The following is a 15150-nucleotide window of genomic DNA, read 5'->3' as shown; positions in this document are numbered from 1 at the left end:
GGGCGGCGGCCGACGCGGACCGCTCCCCGACGGCTCGACTCGGGAGTTCCCCGGCGGCGGTCAAGGAGGCCATCCCATCATACGAAACGGCAAAGAGGCCGCCTGCGAAACCAAACCAAAAGGGAGGAAGGACACATGTCACCGCGGCGGACTGAATATTGATCGACCTGAGACTTTGGAACCTCCCCCCAGACTGGAAATCGTCCCGCAATTGAGCAGCACGCGCTGGAGTCCTGGCTTTATAGTTAGTTACTCTCCTCCTCCTTCCCCCTTCGGACAATGCCAAAGGGGAGGAAGGGGGGTTGTGAACGCGATGGAGGGTGGGGAGGGGTAGGAGTGCGAGAGCGGATAAGGGGAGGGATGCAAAGGAGGGTGGTTGGGGGGAGTTGGTTGGTTGCATGTGCCCACGTCACAGGGGGGGAGGGATTGAACCATCCGATGTGTGTAGTCGGCGTGGTGGAGGAGGGTGGGGAGGGAAGGGGCGGGGGAGTGTTGGTGTCGGTGTCCTATGGCGCACCACATGGGAGAGAGGGCGAGGGAAACTCACGGAAGCGTTTTAACTACCCTCCGCCAGGTGGCAGGGCCTCCGCCACTCCACGGCTCCCCGCCCCCTCCCCCGTCGTCCCCCCAGCCAGTGCGCGGCGGGGACCCTCAATCCCGTCGGCGTTTTCCGCTGCCGCCAGTCCGTCGTGCGCCGTGTTTTTGGCGAGTGTCCTACGAGACGACGCGAGCCCGGCACTCTGTGAAGTTTCCCCCGTCTCTCTCCGTCACCTTGGAGTTTTAGCTTCTCCCCACCCCCTCCCTCCACGCTCCCTCCCTCTCCTCGAGAGGAGCGGAAGGGGAAGGAAGGAATAAATAAGGAAGGCGAAGAAAGAGTATAAAAAAAAGGAAAGAGAGAAACAAAGAAAGGAAGGAAGTGTTGCGTTCCGATCGGACGGGCTTGAGGGATCTTCCCTCTCGCTCTCCATTTAACCCTCCGTCTTCAAGGAAGGCGCGAAGGAGGAAGAGGAGGAACTGGAGTGGTTTCCGGCGAGTTTGGAGGGGATTACGTTACAGAAGGTAAGAGTTTGCCAGTCAAATGTAGCAGGAACGGTTGGGTATCGCAATTACGGGGAGGACCGTGAGCGAGCTCCGCTTTTTTGAAGGATCTGTCCCACGCGGGGCGTGTGGATGGATGAATCAGTCATCGGGAGGGATTGAATCTTTGAAGAAACTGCATGGCGTATCCTATTTAAAAATATTAAAGTCCTGCATAGAAATTGGCAAACTATTCAGCAGTAATCTTCGAGTAACACATCCTTATAGTCAAAATTCTCTTACTAGAAGATGCCTTAAGATTGCTCCGTAATAATGTTTACTAGGTATAGGAGTAATAAATGGCCGAAGTGCTATTTTCGATAGATAATTGAATATTATAATCACTTCGCAAAACTATATTTTTCCTCTTTACCTACTGCGTCCGGTGTTAAATTTGTGTACTTAGGTTCGTGAAACATTTTTCTCAATTTATGGTTCTTTAACTTCAACATATTTTGCTTTTTATAGTCCATTTGTTGGCATTTGCCTCTTTGTTCTTCGCATTCCGTCTTGTATCTTAGAGCGAGCCTTTCGGTCGTTTGATTCGTCGGCGGCTATCGGCGTGGGAGAGGAGACCCAAACAAACCCTCTCTCATTCCCTCCCTCCCTTCATATCTCCAATTCTTCGCCGTGAGCCTGGGGAGACTCGGTAGAGGATGTCCTTGCGCCAAAATTCGAAGCGGAAAGGGTAAGGAAGAGAAAGAACCCAGTCATATCCCCGAGGAACAAAGTTGTTGGTGTGTGTATGTTCATGGGTTGGTTGAGTCACTTACATTTTTTATTTCCTCCTTCGCCTGTTTCGGTCTGGCTGCCTATCTCTACCACCCTTATTCAACAGTATTTCGGTTAACTTTTGATCAGAACTTGGTCACGGTGTGGGGCGCATGAATAGTTACGCTTTGAAATTGCATTTATTATTCGTAATTTAGCAAATAATCATTTATATCTATGTCAATCAAAGGTAAAAAACGTCACTGAGGACAAGGGGCCGACGCAACGAGTAGTCCCAGATCCTAGTATATGCAATTAAGGTCACCTTCCGTATTGTTTTGGATTCATAGAGGACTTTTTCCTTTTTAATACTTGTACACAAATTTATAAATTGCATTGTCATCGAGAAATATCATGGTAACAGGCAGCGAGAAGAATTAATTCCAAGAAAAAGGGCTAATTATGGTTATGATTATAGTATCTGTAGCCGTTGCATTGGAAATGAAATTTTTGAAATTTATATCATATAAAACTTCTATTCATATCATATCTTCGGCTAAAAAGGGAACAAGAGAAAAAGTTATGAGACTCATTAAGAGATACTGATGATGTCAAAAATTACTGCGATCTTTTTTAGAAAGAATCCATCGCAGAATTTGAATTCTTGAATTTTGAATTCTTTAGAAAGGAGAGAGAAAATGAGGCTCATTTATTCGGCAGTAGACATTTCTCCGGCTACAATAGTTATCATACGTGTCTCGTATACTCATTGAACAAAGCCCTCAGTGTTTCCAGAATTTAAATCAACTTTTGATAAAAATATTATGTGATAATATTTTTACTTTTATATTTTTTACCCTTTTTTACTTCGCAATTTTTAATTTCGTAGGCTACCTGCTTCATAAGCAGATTCGCCAACCATTTTCCTCCTCCTTCTCCTCTTGTCACCCTGTCTCTGCCATTTACACGTGTACCATTCCCCTTCTTCGCTCATCCAGCAACTTGATTCTTCTCCATCCCCTTTTCTTCACTCCTACAACCATGCCTTCCATCGCGCCCTCTAACAAGTCTTCCCCTACTAATACTAAGGTCTCTCCATTTCGCTCTTCTCTTCCTTTTAGTCCCAAAAAAACATCCCTCTTCCCTCATCTTCTCCAGAACTTGTTCATATCTTACCATATCTTTTTAACTGAATTACAACATCCATCAACTGAACCATATTCTCTAAAGCTTCAAACCTTTCTTCCTCACTTTTTCTTAATGTTCACGTCTCTGCACCGTGCAGAAATACACGCCACAGAAGTATTTCCTTATTCTTTTACTTAAATTCAAGTGGAATAGCCCACATAATATTGTTTTCATTTCCAGTAAGGTTTGTTTCGCGATTCCTTATGCTTTTATAGCATCCTTATGTGAATATAATGGAGTAGTAGTTTTTATGGGAGGCGATCGACAGCTGAGGTCATTTGCGCCATTAGGGATGGATGGAAAAGGATGACGGGTTAAGAGAAACCCGGCGCCGGCATGAGCCTACTCTTAACGGAAGGCGCCAAGAGGTTCGCAGCTTAACGTCTCATCCGACGAACGGCGTCACTCAAAGAATTCTCCACAAAGCACCTCAAGTATGGATCGGGGTACCATTGAAAAATATCCACTGTTTCCGGTATTCGAACCTGGGCCCTCTCGATGGGAAGCCATTACGTTAGTCACCGCACAATCCCGATCCTTTGGAATGTAATGGAACCGAATGAAATTTTTTTAGTAGGATAGAAATGAAGTAATTAATTATATTACTTAAAGCTACTCTGAGAACGCCTTATTATATGCTGAGAGTGTATACGGGAATATCAGTTTCGCATATATTATATAGATGCAGGATGAATTATTTATGCAGGATGTATTATATATATATATATATATATATATATATATATATATATATATATATATATATATAATTCATCTTGCATCATGTATATTATATTAAGTCTTTGGCCTGCCTAGTGGTTTTAATTCTACATTCTGTATTTTACATTGCGATGCTGATTTCCATTCATACCATTCATGCTAAATTGTTTTGAGCGAATGAAAAAATCTGCCCTTAGGTGGGAAGTTTCTAATTATCTCGGTGATTACTCAATTTCAATATTAGCAACAGATAACTTTCTGGGGAAGTTCCGAATAAAGTAGATTTGCATGAAAACTTGAAGGATGGGACTCGTAATTCCTTCACTAGGGGTGCGTCTCGCTACGCCAATGCCCTCATTCTCCAACCCAGTATAATGATCCCATCGGAGCAGTCATTCAAGGTAGAGTCATGAAATTGATGCATCCTAATGATATCACATTATCGCTCACTAAATAATTTTTAATTTTCCGTCATCTACTTCCATATAAACGTACATATTACCACATTCCCTTTTCCTAAGCAGCGGCAATAGCGCTCGACGGACGCGCAGTTTACACAATATATCGTTTAAGAGTAATGTGATTCCAATTGTAAATGATCACTTTTTTATTCCAATGACTGCGCTTTATGTCGCGATGTTCATTTCATCAGAGCCATCCGCTGCAGTGCACACGAAATGCAAGAATTTCGCGGTGTGAGATTAATTCGCCTAGACCGGAATCCCTTCATGCCCGGCCGCATTCCTTAATTACTTAACTTACCAAGACGTCATTTTAATGTTTTCATTGTCATTAGAGGATCGATTTCATAAAAGTTCATATAATCATATCTTATTCTTTTGTGTCTGCTTGGGAGTATCTTTATGACGACAAACTTACACATTTGCTTGGCAGTCTTTATTTTTTATTACTACTTCGTAAACTAACTAATTGAATAATGGTTTTATTCCTTTCCTTCGTTTCGGAGAAACTTTGCAAAATTCGTGCTATGTTTTTAGGTGAGGCATTAGGTTACTCAATTACCAGAAAGGGCCAAGACTAACAACAATCAGAACAAGTTAAGCAAACCAAATGTCAACAATAAAACAAAGTGTAATAAAACAATATCCCCTCTCGAGGTATCGAACCACCCTTTAGTCCTTCGGTATCGGGATTTGGAAGAGCTTGGACGCTTCCTTTTGTATTGATCTTGTAATATTCATGTTTAATTTTTCAATCAGCATTCTCAGTTCCACTTCTTGAGTGTTTTTTACAATCATGGACTCTCCACCAAATTTTCACCTCTGGAATATGCTATTCCCTTTCAATATCTCTCGCAGATAACAAATGGCTGTCCTGAGGTCGAAATGTTGCGGTTTTCCTTTTCATTTTAATTTTTGCGGTAGGAATGATGAATGACTACTGCGACCACCGGGCATAAACCACAAAGGTCGGCACTTTTCCGGCCAAATAGCTACGCTCAACAAACCGATCAACCACCTATAGGGTAGCCACGATTACGTGGAATGAATATTCCTTTTTATAGGACTTTTTTCTCTGAAAATACTCACAAGAATCAATCAGTGGGAACCATTAATGTTTACAAGAATATTTGAATTTATAAAAAAATATTTTCCTTAGGGAACTTTTTATGAATGTTGGGAATTTTTGGAATATATAATAACTTTTAAAATAGACTGCAACAGGTTTCCGAACGTTTCCCACTGAAAGAAGACTCATCGATGGCCAGATTTACACGACACCAATCATTTCATGACACATATTAATATCAAAGAGAGATTTTGGAGGAGTTATTTCATTTTTATTAGAATCAATATCCACCGAGTAAAAATTTAATTTGAATTCAATCTCAGATTTTTCATAAACATTTCCCAATAGTTGTTATCTTTCTCCTGAGTTCACTATTATCTGATACTAAATGAAAGACCTACAGGTATGATGAGGCCACATATTATGACCCTGAGCTAATGCTAACATTAAATCGCTATGAAGAAGTCACTTTAGAACGTAGTGAATTTAAAAGACTCTTAATGATGGATACGCCGACCTTCGTCGCCCTAAATTTTTACATTACCAGGTCTGTCCCAAAAGTAGTAGGACTGACTCGGTTAAAAAAAATATTGCCAGAATTGATGCATACACTCAAAAGTCTTCGAAGTGTTACCCTTGTGCGTCCACGCGACAGCGGGTATTCCACGCCTCGTACGCCTTCTGCAAGGCGGCGCCCGGAATACTGCTAACCTCCCTCGTCACGGCATGTTGTAACGCTTCCACCAAGCCGTGATGACGTCCTTTCAGCACGAATTCGAGGCGGAGGAAGAGGAAGAAGTCTGGTGGGGCAACGTCAGGGCTGTAGGGTGACTGAGGAATGGTAGAGAGCTCTTGGCAGAGCCGCGTGCGAGTTTCCTTCTGTTCATCCGAAAGCACTCGCGGCACCAACTTCGCACACACCTTACTCATTTCCATGTTTTCGGTCGCAAGTCGATGCACATCACTTTTAGGGATGCTAAGGTCATTAGAAACCATGCAAGCACTTAATCTGCAATTCCTGTCCGACAAAGCCTTCACTCTTGCAAGATTTTTGTCACTTACCGAGTTCGAAGGGCATCCTGTACGTTTGGCTTCTTCAACATCTTCTCCACCCTTCCGACATAGCCCGTGCCACTCAAAAACATCCGAACTAGCAATGGCGTTATCGTCATAAGCTGCCTTGAACATGTCATGAGTCTCTTCCCCGGTTTTGCCCAGGTTCATGCAAAATTTGATGGCGTAGCGCTATTCCTATAACAATCGTATCAGGTTCATGGCGGTGCGTAACGAGGTCACGTTATAGAGGTTTCGCAAACGAACGATGCGCACTCTACAAAGGCTGGGAGCCAACTGCCACCGGCCTTCAGCCTTTCCTTAGACCTCCATCGAACCCACCTATAGAAACCGTTGCGCGTTCGTCTATCATGTAATATTTTTATCATGTTCCAATTCGATGGATAAAATTCATTGCTATTAATGACACTCTTAGTTATACTTGCTCAAAGGTAGCGCATTTTTTTCAACGGAAAAAGAGAAAAAGGAGCTACTCACATACAAAGTCTGTCCCAAAAGTAGTATGCCTATGTTTTCCCGGATAGACGAACGGGCGGTGGTCGAATCGATCTTTTTGAAGATCGAACTTTGGTAAAGATCTAAAAGGTACACGTTGTATAACTCTTTTCCTAAAATAATGTAACCTTGCCATTTCCACCGTAAAAAAGCTCAATTTGCTGATTTGACTCAGATTTCAGGGCAGTTAGTAGGTAACTTTTCAGACCTTAAACAAACCCACTTTTCACTGAAATTACTAGAATGTAGCTGCTGGCATTAGAATCTCCCTGGTATGGAGGATATGAATTACTTCCCAACAATTCGGACTCTTTAGCAAAACGGCAAAAATGATAATTTTAAAATTCATTCATTACAAAAACTTTCATTTAACATGCTGCGAACTTCCTCTCAACAAAATCCGAAATTCGCCTGGATCATTCATGAGATTAGTTATTTATTTTACCGAGTGTGAAGGGAAGTGACTCAAACACATCCCAAACTCAAACACAAAAATCTTTTAGTTTTAAATTCAATTACATTCCATGTTTCTTTAGTATGGAATTACGGGAGGTAGATATTCTCCGAATCAGTTAATTACAGGAAAAGTATCGGATGACTGGAAAGTAAAATAAAGGAAAAAATATTCACCCCAAGGGTACGCAATTTTTTGAATTTCCTGGTATAAAATGATTGAATTTTTACTTCCTTATCAGATATATAAGGATCATATCAGGATACTGCGGTGAATGGTTCAACTCAGTGTCTTTGCTGTTTCATGAGTTATTTGAGAATAAGATTTTTTGTTGACTTTATTTTCATTTCCTAGTTCGATTTTTGCGATATTTTTTCATAATTAAGCCTCAAAAGTAAGTAATCAATTATAATTATTCTTATTCTAATTTCTTCCTTTTTATTATAATGCAGTATTGCATTGTATAGCATTCTCATTCCGAGTGCTGCGTGTATTAACTACCATTCCGTTAAGTAAGCAGAAAATTCATAGAAAAAAGAGAAATTAATTATTAAGAGCTCTAAGCACAGGTTAAAAAAAATATCTAGCACGCCTTGTTCGCATTTAAACAGGGGAGGGTTTTTTAAAGTCATTTAGTCTGAATGTACTGCGCGAGATAAAATATGAAAAAACAAATGAGATTTAACGAGACATGAGACCACTGTACTAAGGTCGGTTGAATTCCACGCACAAAATTCTAAATTCATGTCCTCTTACCCGGTTTCGTCAGAAATAATGCATATTTTAATTGTGTTTTGAGATGACACTAGTGTTTGGCCGCTGAGTGAGTGAAATTATAATTTTTCCCTGCGGTGTCGGATAAAAATCTTGGAGGGCATTGAGGAAAAAAACATTCGCGGTGCTGTGTTTACACGAGGGCCATCGTGTGCGACTAGCTAGGACGTTGTGAGCTCGTAAATTAAAAGGGAAGGAAACGCTCGGATTTCCTCTCTTCGAAACATCCTGCTTTATATATATATATATATATATATATATATATATATATATATATATTATATATTATATATATATATATATATATATATATATATATATATATACGTATATGATTCTTTAATATTTTCTTCGTCATGAGCGGATGCCTTTTTGCTTCGAGCGAGGCGGTGGCGTATTTCGATGGAGCACACGAGTAAACAGAATTTTTTTCACGTTTCTAGGAAGTACGAGAAAACTACTCTGTCGGAGTTGATTAAAATACATTTCCCGGAGCTATGCAGAAGTTCTTTTGAAAAGCGTTAGCGAATTACGAGGGAGTACAACTGTGGCTTCGGCCCAGAAAATATGCCCGAGGATTGGAAAGGAAATATATTTTTCCCGTCAAGATTCGTTCATTGGGTTCCGTATCCAACTTTCATCGTAGTAAACATAAATTGGTAATTTATCATAAATCACCTAGAGGGGTTTTACACTTCAGGGGACTCCAGCGTTGGAATTAGGGACGGAGAAGTTGCAGCGTTATGAACAGTTAAAAATGCGAAAATTACCTCGTGAGAGGGAGTGGGGATAAGTTGTTCCAGTGTGTTCGATGCGCGGAGTGAAATTACAAGTACCAAGTAATTTTCGACTGAAAACTATTGAGCCATCCAAGTTTGAACCCGTTCAGAAAATAAGGAAGTTGAAAACTTTGTTTCGGCACTTGATTTGAGAGAGTGACAGCTGTTTAATATAAGTAAAGTGTTAAAAACGTGGCATATTCCATTTGAAACATTATAAAACTTTAAACGACATATTCTTTATGAATAGCCAATAATTAGCATGCCTCGGATGTTGCAGTCAGCGAATTGAGATATCTCAAGCTGAAATTGCAATAGAAGAGACGTTGGCGAGTTATTCCAATTTTTTTTGTACATGTTTGCTGCAGTTGATCTGATGAATACCATTTGGATTAGTTCAGTTTTTTTATGAGGTCAAATTTTTACTTCTGTTCAGTACCCGAATTTATAACTAAGCTCCAGCATTGCACATGCCCTACCTTTTTTAAATGTATTAAAATTGTTACTGTAATTACTGAAAAAAATTGATGCAACGAGCAGGGTAGGGACTTTGTTCTTGGTTCATTGTTAAATGATATTATGTTTTCTAACCTCTTCTACTTCATAGACCGATGATGGTACAACTATATATCATAAACCGTAGCCGTTGAATGTACATTTGACAGTGTAAGATTTACACACTTGATGTAACAAAACTAATGAGAGCTTATTTTATTGGCTGCGAGCCTAAGATTAAGACTTGACTAAATATTTTAGTTCGCTGATCCATATTCTACCTACGCCTTTTATTATTAATTTTTGCATGATGTTACCAATATGCAATATTTTGTATAAAAAATAAAATATCACTGCTTTGAAAAAACAAAATAAACTCAAAACCGAAACAATTTATTATGCCTTAGAGAATAGTTCATTGAGTAAACTGGACATTTTACGTTTTAATTTTTGTGGCCAGAATATCTGAAGAAATAGTAAGATATTTCCTCAGTCCAGTCCTCGTCAATTAATTTCTTTATTGCAGAAAATTTGTCATGTTTGAAAAATAGTATTGATTGCCACAGAAATCCAAACGACCGCGATTACCACGGTAGTAATTACTTGATACATTCATTTATAGTTACGTGTCGACCAAAAGCAGTAGAGAGAATATCATTTTCCAGGACCTTCTGTATTAACTACGAATATTAACCCGTTTCTCAAAGCTACAACTACTTTTAAGAATGGCCATTTATTAACTTATAAGTGCTTTATTGCCTTGACTATATTAGCAAGTAGAAAACAAATTTCAATGGTCGTTGTCATATTATTACAGCCACTAGAGTTAAGAATCATTATATTGTACAATTAGTTTCGGCAAGCATAAAATAATGACCTGGGGCTCAATTATGATTATTCCCAATCGTTAGTATTGAGTAAAATGGAGACTATTGTTATCGATCCAAAGATCATGAGGGGCGAAATTGAACCAGAAACAACTTTCGAATTTGAAACACGGAGCTCGACAAGTTTCGGTAATAAGGACCTGGAGTTCGGAGGTCGTCTCTTTCGCTAATATTTTGGGACTTGGTTAATACGCATATCTCTCTTTGGTACAAATGTAAAGAGACGAGAAATTCAGTATATGTTTTGCAAGGTTTGTCAGCAAAGAGTTTCAGAATGTAAAAATTTACTAGTCCAATTTTTTTAAATTCAAACAATTTTACAATGAAATGATTTTATATGTAATTATAATTTGAAAATAAGAGAATAATTAGATTTCTGTAAATAATGAACCATGCCTCGTGATTAATGAACCACTGCTATGCTGCCTTCACCCGCGCACTTCGAGGGCACGTCCCATCGAAGCGGGCAGATGAGCTCACGCACGCGGGCGGGCGTGCGTGAAGGTCCGATGCGACTCGATTGCGATCTCCAGCCAATCCCCCCGCCCCCCTTCCTACCTTCTCCCCTACCCTCCCCGCATCACCCTCTCCCGCGCGAGGTGACCACAATTTTTCCACCCCCCTCCTCCCCCTCAAAACCGCCCTCTGCCTCTCTCTCTCTCACGCTGCATGACACCCAGCTTGAAGCCTAACCCTGCCGTGCTTTGGTGAGGTTTCCTGCTGCTAAACTATTACCCTGTTGGTGGGTGTTCCTTGGATTGGAGAGTGTTTTTTCGACAGTAAATTTCAAGTGAAGACGGCAAATGCCGACTTGATCATTGGTACATACATCCCTGCAGGCATATGAAAGCCCACATTTTGCGAAAGAGCTCACGCTAATATGGCTCATTGTGTTGTAATGATGGTATAGCGCGATGGGATGATCAGTTGATTGGATAAAATTAGCGACATGCCCTTAGAATTTGGAATATCTCGAACCAAAATCATTTGGTACGTACTCATATTTGGCACAATGCGTCGCAGTGCATAGTGGTCAGCTCAGTTGTTATTGCTTCATGTTCCAACTGTTATCACGCACCATGTTCCTTGGAAACATTATTGTTCCCCTGGGGATTATTTCACTGTCAACGAAGCACTCATTGTTACCACGTATATTTCACTGAAGGGTACAGTACATGCAGCATATCATTTCATCTACGAAACACTACAGGCTCATGCTCACGTTTTGATTTAGGTGCGTGGTTGTGACACAGCGCAAATGCAAAATATGCTTTGAATAGTGCAAAGTGTTGAAACGAAATGCAGTAAAAACCTCATGCCCTGCGATAAAGCTTTCATCTCACAAAAGGGAATTACCATTAGACAAACATCAAAACATGATGGAATTTTCTAGACTATAGATTCTCTAGAACCCATTGTGATTTTCTGAGTGGAGAATGGGATGAGAAAGCTTTCCGCTACCTGGAAGCTAGCCAGGCAATTAACTCCCGTGTGTCCCAATTTGGGTATCCTCCACCTGTGATATCGGGTTTGATAAAGAAGCTGTCTCCCTAATTAGTTTCCACTTTCGGGAGAGGTTATCGTTAATCGTGTAGCGGCTCTATTATAGAGCTGTCGTGTTAGTGAGCGTGTCGCCGTTGGTGAAGTCTCAAAAACATAACAGCATTGCAAAATAGAGACTGAACTTGGTAGGAAAATGTGGTTGGAAGCGCTTAATCATCATAATGATGTTACTTCTATCGCGTATCGACAACTAGCATTTTCTAGAAGGTAGTTGAATCTCTTCATCATTTGATTTAAAGTTGTTTTTTTCCTGGGATAGGATGTCATTTAATTTAGTGCTTTGTATATAATTTTACTTGTTTCGTCTGCGTAGAGTTTATTTAATTAGAATGATACTTATAAAATTTTCTAATTTGCGTTTCTATTCATGATTAAGCGAATAACACAATGAGGAGTTGAAAAACCTTTTAGATTTCAACGGACTTGATTGGGGTAAGACCAGTTTCATTACCTATGTGACATCTACAGATAAATTTAGTTACAGGACGAAAGTAAATGTTATATAGACTAGTCCTGTACATGGGCGATGACACCGGTCGTACTGCAATAAAGTTCGGTGAAATCTAACAAGTTTTTCCTAATTTCTTAAGACACGACTTCACAAGGTTGAGCCTGATACCATTTAATTGAAACATTACAATATAATGCCTAGGAAAAATTCTTAAAATATTCATGGTTGTATTCTGGAGACAAAAATTTCTTGTATTCATTAAAAAAAATGCTATCTACATGTTTTATTCTGGATAGAGGTATTTTTTATTAGTATATATTGACTTCATTGCCGTTCCCAGACGAAATGCTGTTGGAAGTAATGAGATTGACGCTTCAAAGGTGGTAAATTGCAATAGTAACTATTATTTACGAATTACTCATATTTTCAAAAGAAATAATATTGGTATTGGAATAGAGCAAATTATGTATGAGAGAAGGTTCTCTTCTAGAAACTAAAGATGAGGGACTCATTGTACGGAATACATTCACAAACGAAATGCATTAATGTACAAAATATTGGGAGTCCATATTCCAACTTTTAACTTGCCCCTTGATTGAGGTTTCAGGAGTTTAACATGTGTGCCGATGGAGAAAGAGATTTTTCTTTCACATGAGATGAACCTGAGATAAGCCAGAGATATAATACTAAATTACTACAAGCAGAAATCCTAGGCTCTTGTGGGGATAACATTTATTGAAGTTATTCTTCTACGTAACTTCCTCCATTGTCCTTGTAACTCCTATATACGTACAATAACCATTATGAAAAAGAACATTCACAAGATAGACAGAGTATCAATTCGACGAACATAAAAATTTAATTTTGCGCTCTATGAAATCTTTCGGAAGGATTTTGGCGGAGTAGGCATGTTATACGCTTTTGGAGCAGGATGTTTTTAATCTTTGTTTGAGTCAGAATGAAGAAAGTTCCGTTTATATATATATATATATATATATATATATATATATATATATATATATATATATATATATATGCTTTCATAGACGTAACACGGAAGTGCCGAATAGTACAATACACAGTAACACATACTATAGAAACACAAAAAAAAGAGAACACTCACACGTATTTTCTTGATATTTCGACGGAAACAATCCGTCTTCCTCTGAAGATGTAGAAGTAATGACTGCTGGAATTGTTGAGGTGAGGGGTGCGAGAGAAAGGGAAGGGGGCCAGGGGAAGGGGAGAACGGGAGGCAAAGGAGGGGTGAAAGGAATGGTTGGGGAGAGGAAAGGGAGAGGGAAGGGGTGGAAGTAACAGTTTTAGGCCACTCCCATCAGTGAACGACATTGAGGCCCGGATGGTGATAGGCCATACAGATGTAAATGAAAGCCAATTCAAGGGTTTTTAATTCTATAGGGTTATCGGATGTGGGAAGGGACGCTAGGACGGAAACATTGTAACACTGGTTGAAGGGGGTATATATATATATATATATTCTGACTCAAACAAAGATTTGTGTGATATGTTATACTCTTTTGTAGCAGGATGTTTTTAAATCTTTGTTTGAGTCAGAATGAAGAAAGTTCCGTTTATATATAAATATATATAGATATAGTTTTGTGCGCGTAAATTTCATAAATTTCCATGCTTGGCGATACCTGGCGATATCATTTTCTGGCGTCAAATTTGTTCTAAATTTATGTTAGGGGTATTTTTGACCGCAGGAAAGCTTTCATTTGATTGATGCAAGACTTGAATTTTGGAGATAATGTAAATTTGACATGGTATTAAATGAGAGATCTTCGTATTTTCCTTTATCATTCGTATATTCAACTATTCAAAGGGTTATCAGATGTTTCCTGATACATGATTTTTCAAATGGTCGCTTTCGTAGGAAGTAAAGTTTCGGAGAAGTGAAAACAAGTCCGTGTCGCATCTCTCGTGTTGGTTCTGTCGAATCGATGAAACGAAGCAGGCAGTCGAAGTCATTTTCTACGAAAAGTGAAGTAGCGTGAGTTCGTGGAAAGAGACGGATATTAAAAGCAGTAAAGGGAAAGTTTATTGCTCACCGTCGATTGTTTTGCGATTACGTGTCACGCTAGTATCGCACCTTCATGAAATATCGCTTCCGTATTTTAACTCAATTTCCACTCGCCTACGTATGTCCCGCACCCCAATTATCTCCAATATACATGGCGGATTCGGAACAAAAAATAAACCACGACTTTGAACACCTGTTTGTAAATTATCTAGTCATAGTTTATTATTTTGAGCTGTTTTGTTTCATAGGGCATAGCTTTCTTCCACTTAGAGCTTGTTTGCGTGCTCAGCTTCCGTTTTGATGAAAAATAGATTGCCAAGGGCATGCGGCGGACCTGAAATTAGGTGTTTTTCAAGTCCACATGCTCTTTGCGTTCAGTATTGAGTGGCGACTAACCTTCATTTTTCGCTCGCCAAGCGTTTTAGATCGCCTTTCGATATACCCTAATCAGATTCTTTTTCATCGGTCTGTCGTGACATACCCATTTAATTTTACCGCGTTCACAACCTTGATCAGTGTAAGTATACATGTTGGAAAAACAAGGAATGCATGAAGCCTTTCATGAAAGCTTTCAGTGTTAAAAATTACTGAAGGAAAAAGACGTATATAAGACACGTAAAATGTTTATGTAATTCTTATGTGAATTATGAGAATCAATCCTAAAAAATAGCTACCAGTATCTACGTAAGTACATAAAAACTTTGGATAGTCATTACCGAGTTGCTTATAACCGGGGGTTTGTTGTAAAGTGCCGAGAAAGGTTTAACAACTACACCAAAACAATATGTATTACATAGAAAATACTTAAGACTTACGGATCAAGACTAAATAAATAAATATGTAAATATATATGCATCAATATATATATATATATCAATATATATATATATATATATATCAATATATAT

At 39.3% G+C, this 15150-nt stretch overlaps 1 long non-coding RNA gene across 1 annotated transcript in view; it reads left to right on the top strand.

The window, feature by feature from the left end:
* The first annotated feature begins 648 nt into the window (after window positions 1–648).
* The window catches only part of LOC139698387 (uncharacterized), a 312741-nt gene continuing 298239 nt past the window's right edge, over window positions 649–15150 (top strand). Inside the window, exon 1 of the long non-coding RNA XR_011702912.1 lies at window positions 649–1059. This is a non-coding gene — a long non-coding RNA (uncharacterized lncRNA). The remainder of the gene's footprint in view (window positions 1060–15150) is intronic.

Source organism: Hetaerina americana, unplaced genomic scaffold (assembly GCF_022747635.1).
Source record: "Hetaerina americana unplaced genomic scaffold, ioHetAmer1.1.p SCAF_84, whole genome shotgun sequence".
NCBI classification, from domain to species: domain Eukaryota; kingdom Metazoa; phylum Arthropoda; class Insecta; order Odonata; family Calopterygidae; genus Hetaerina; species Hetaerina americana.
This window is presented reverse-complemented; position numbering and strand designations above follow the sequence as displayed.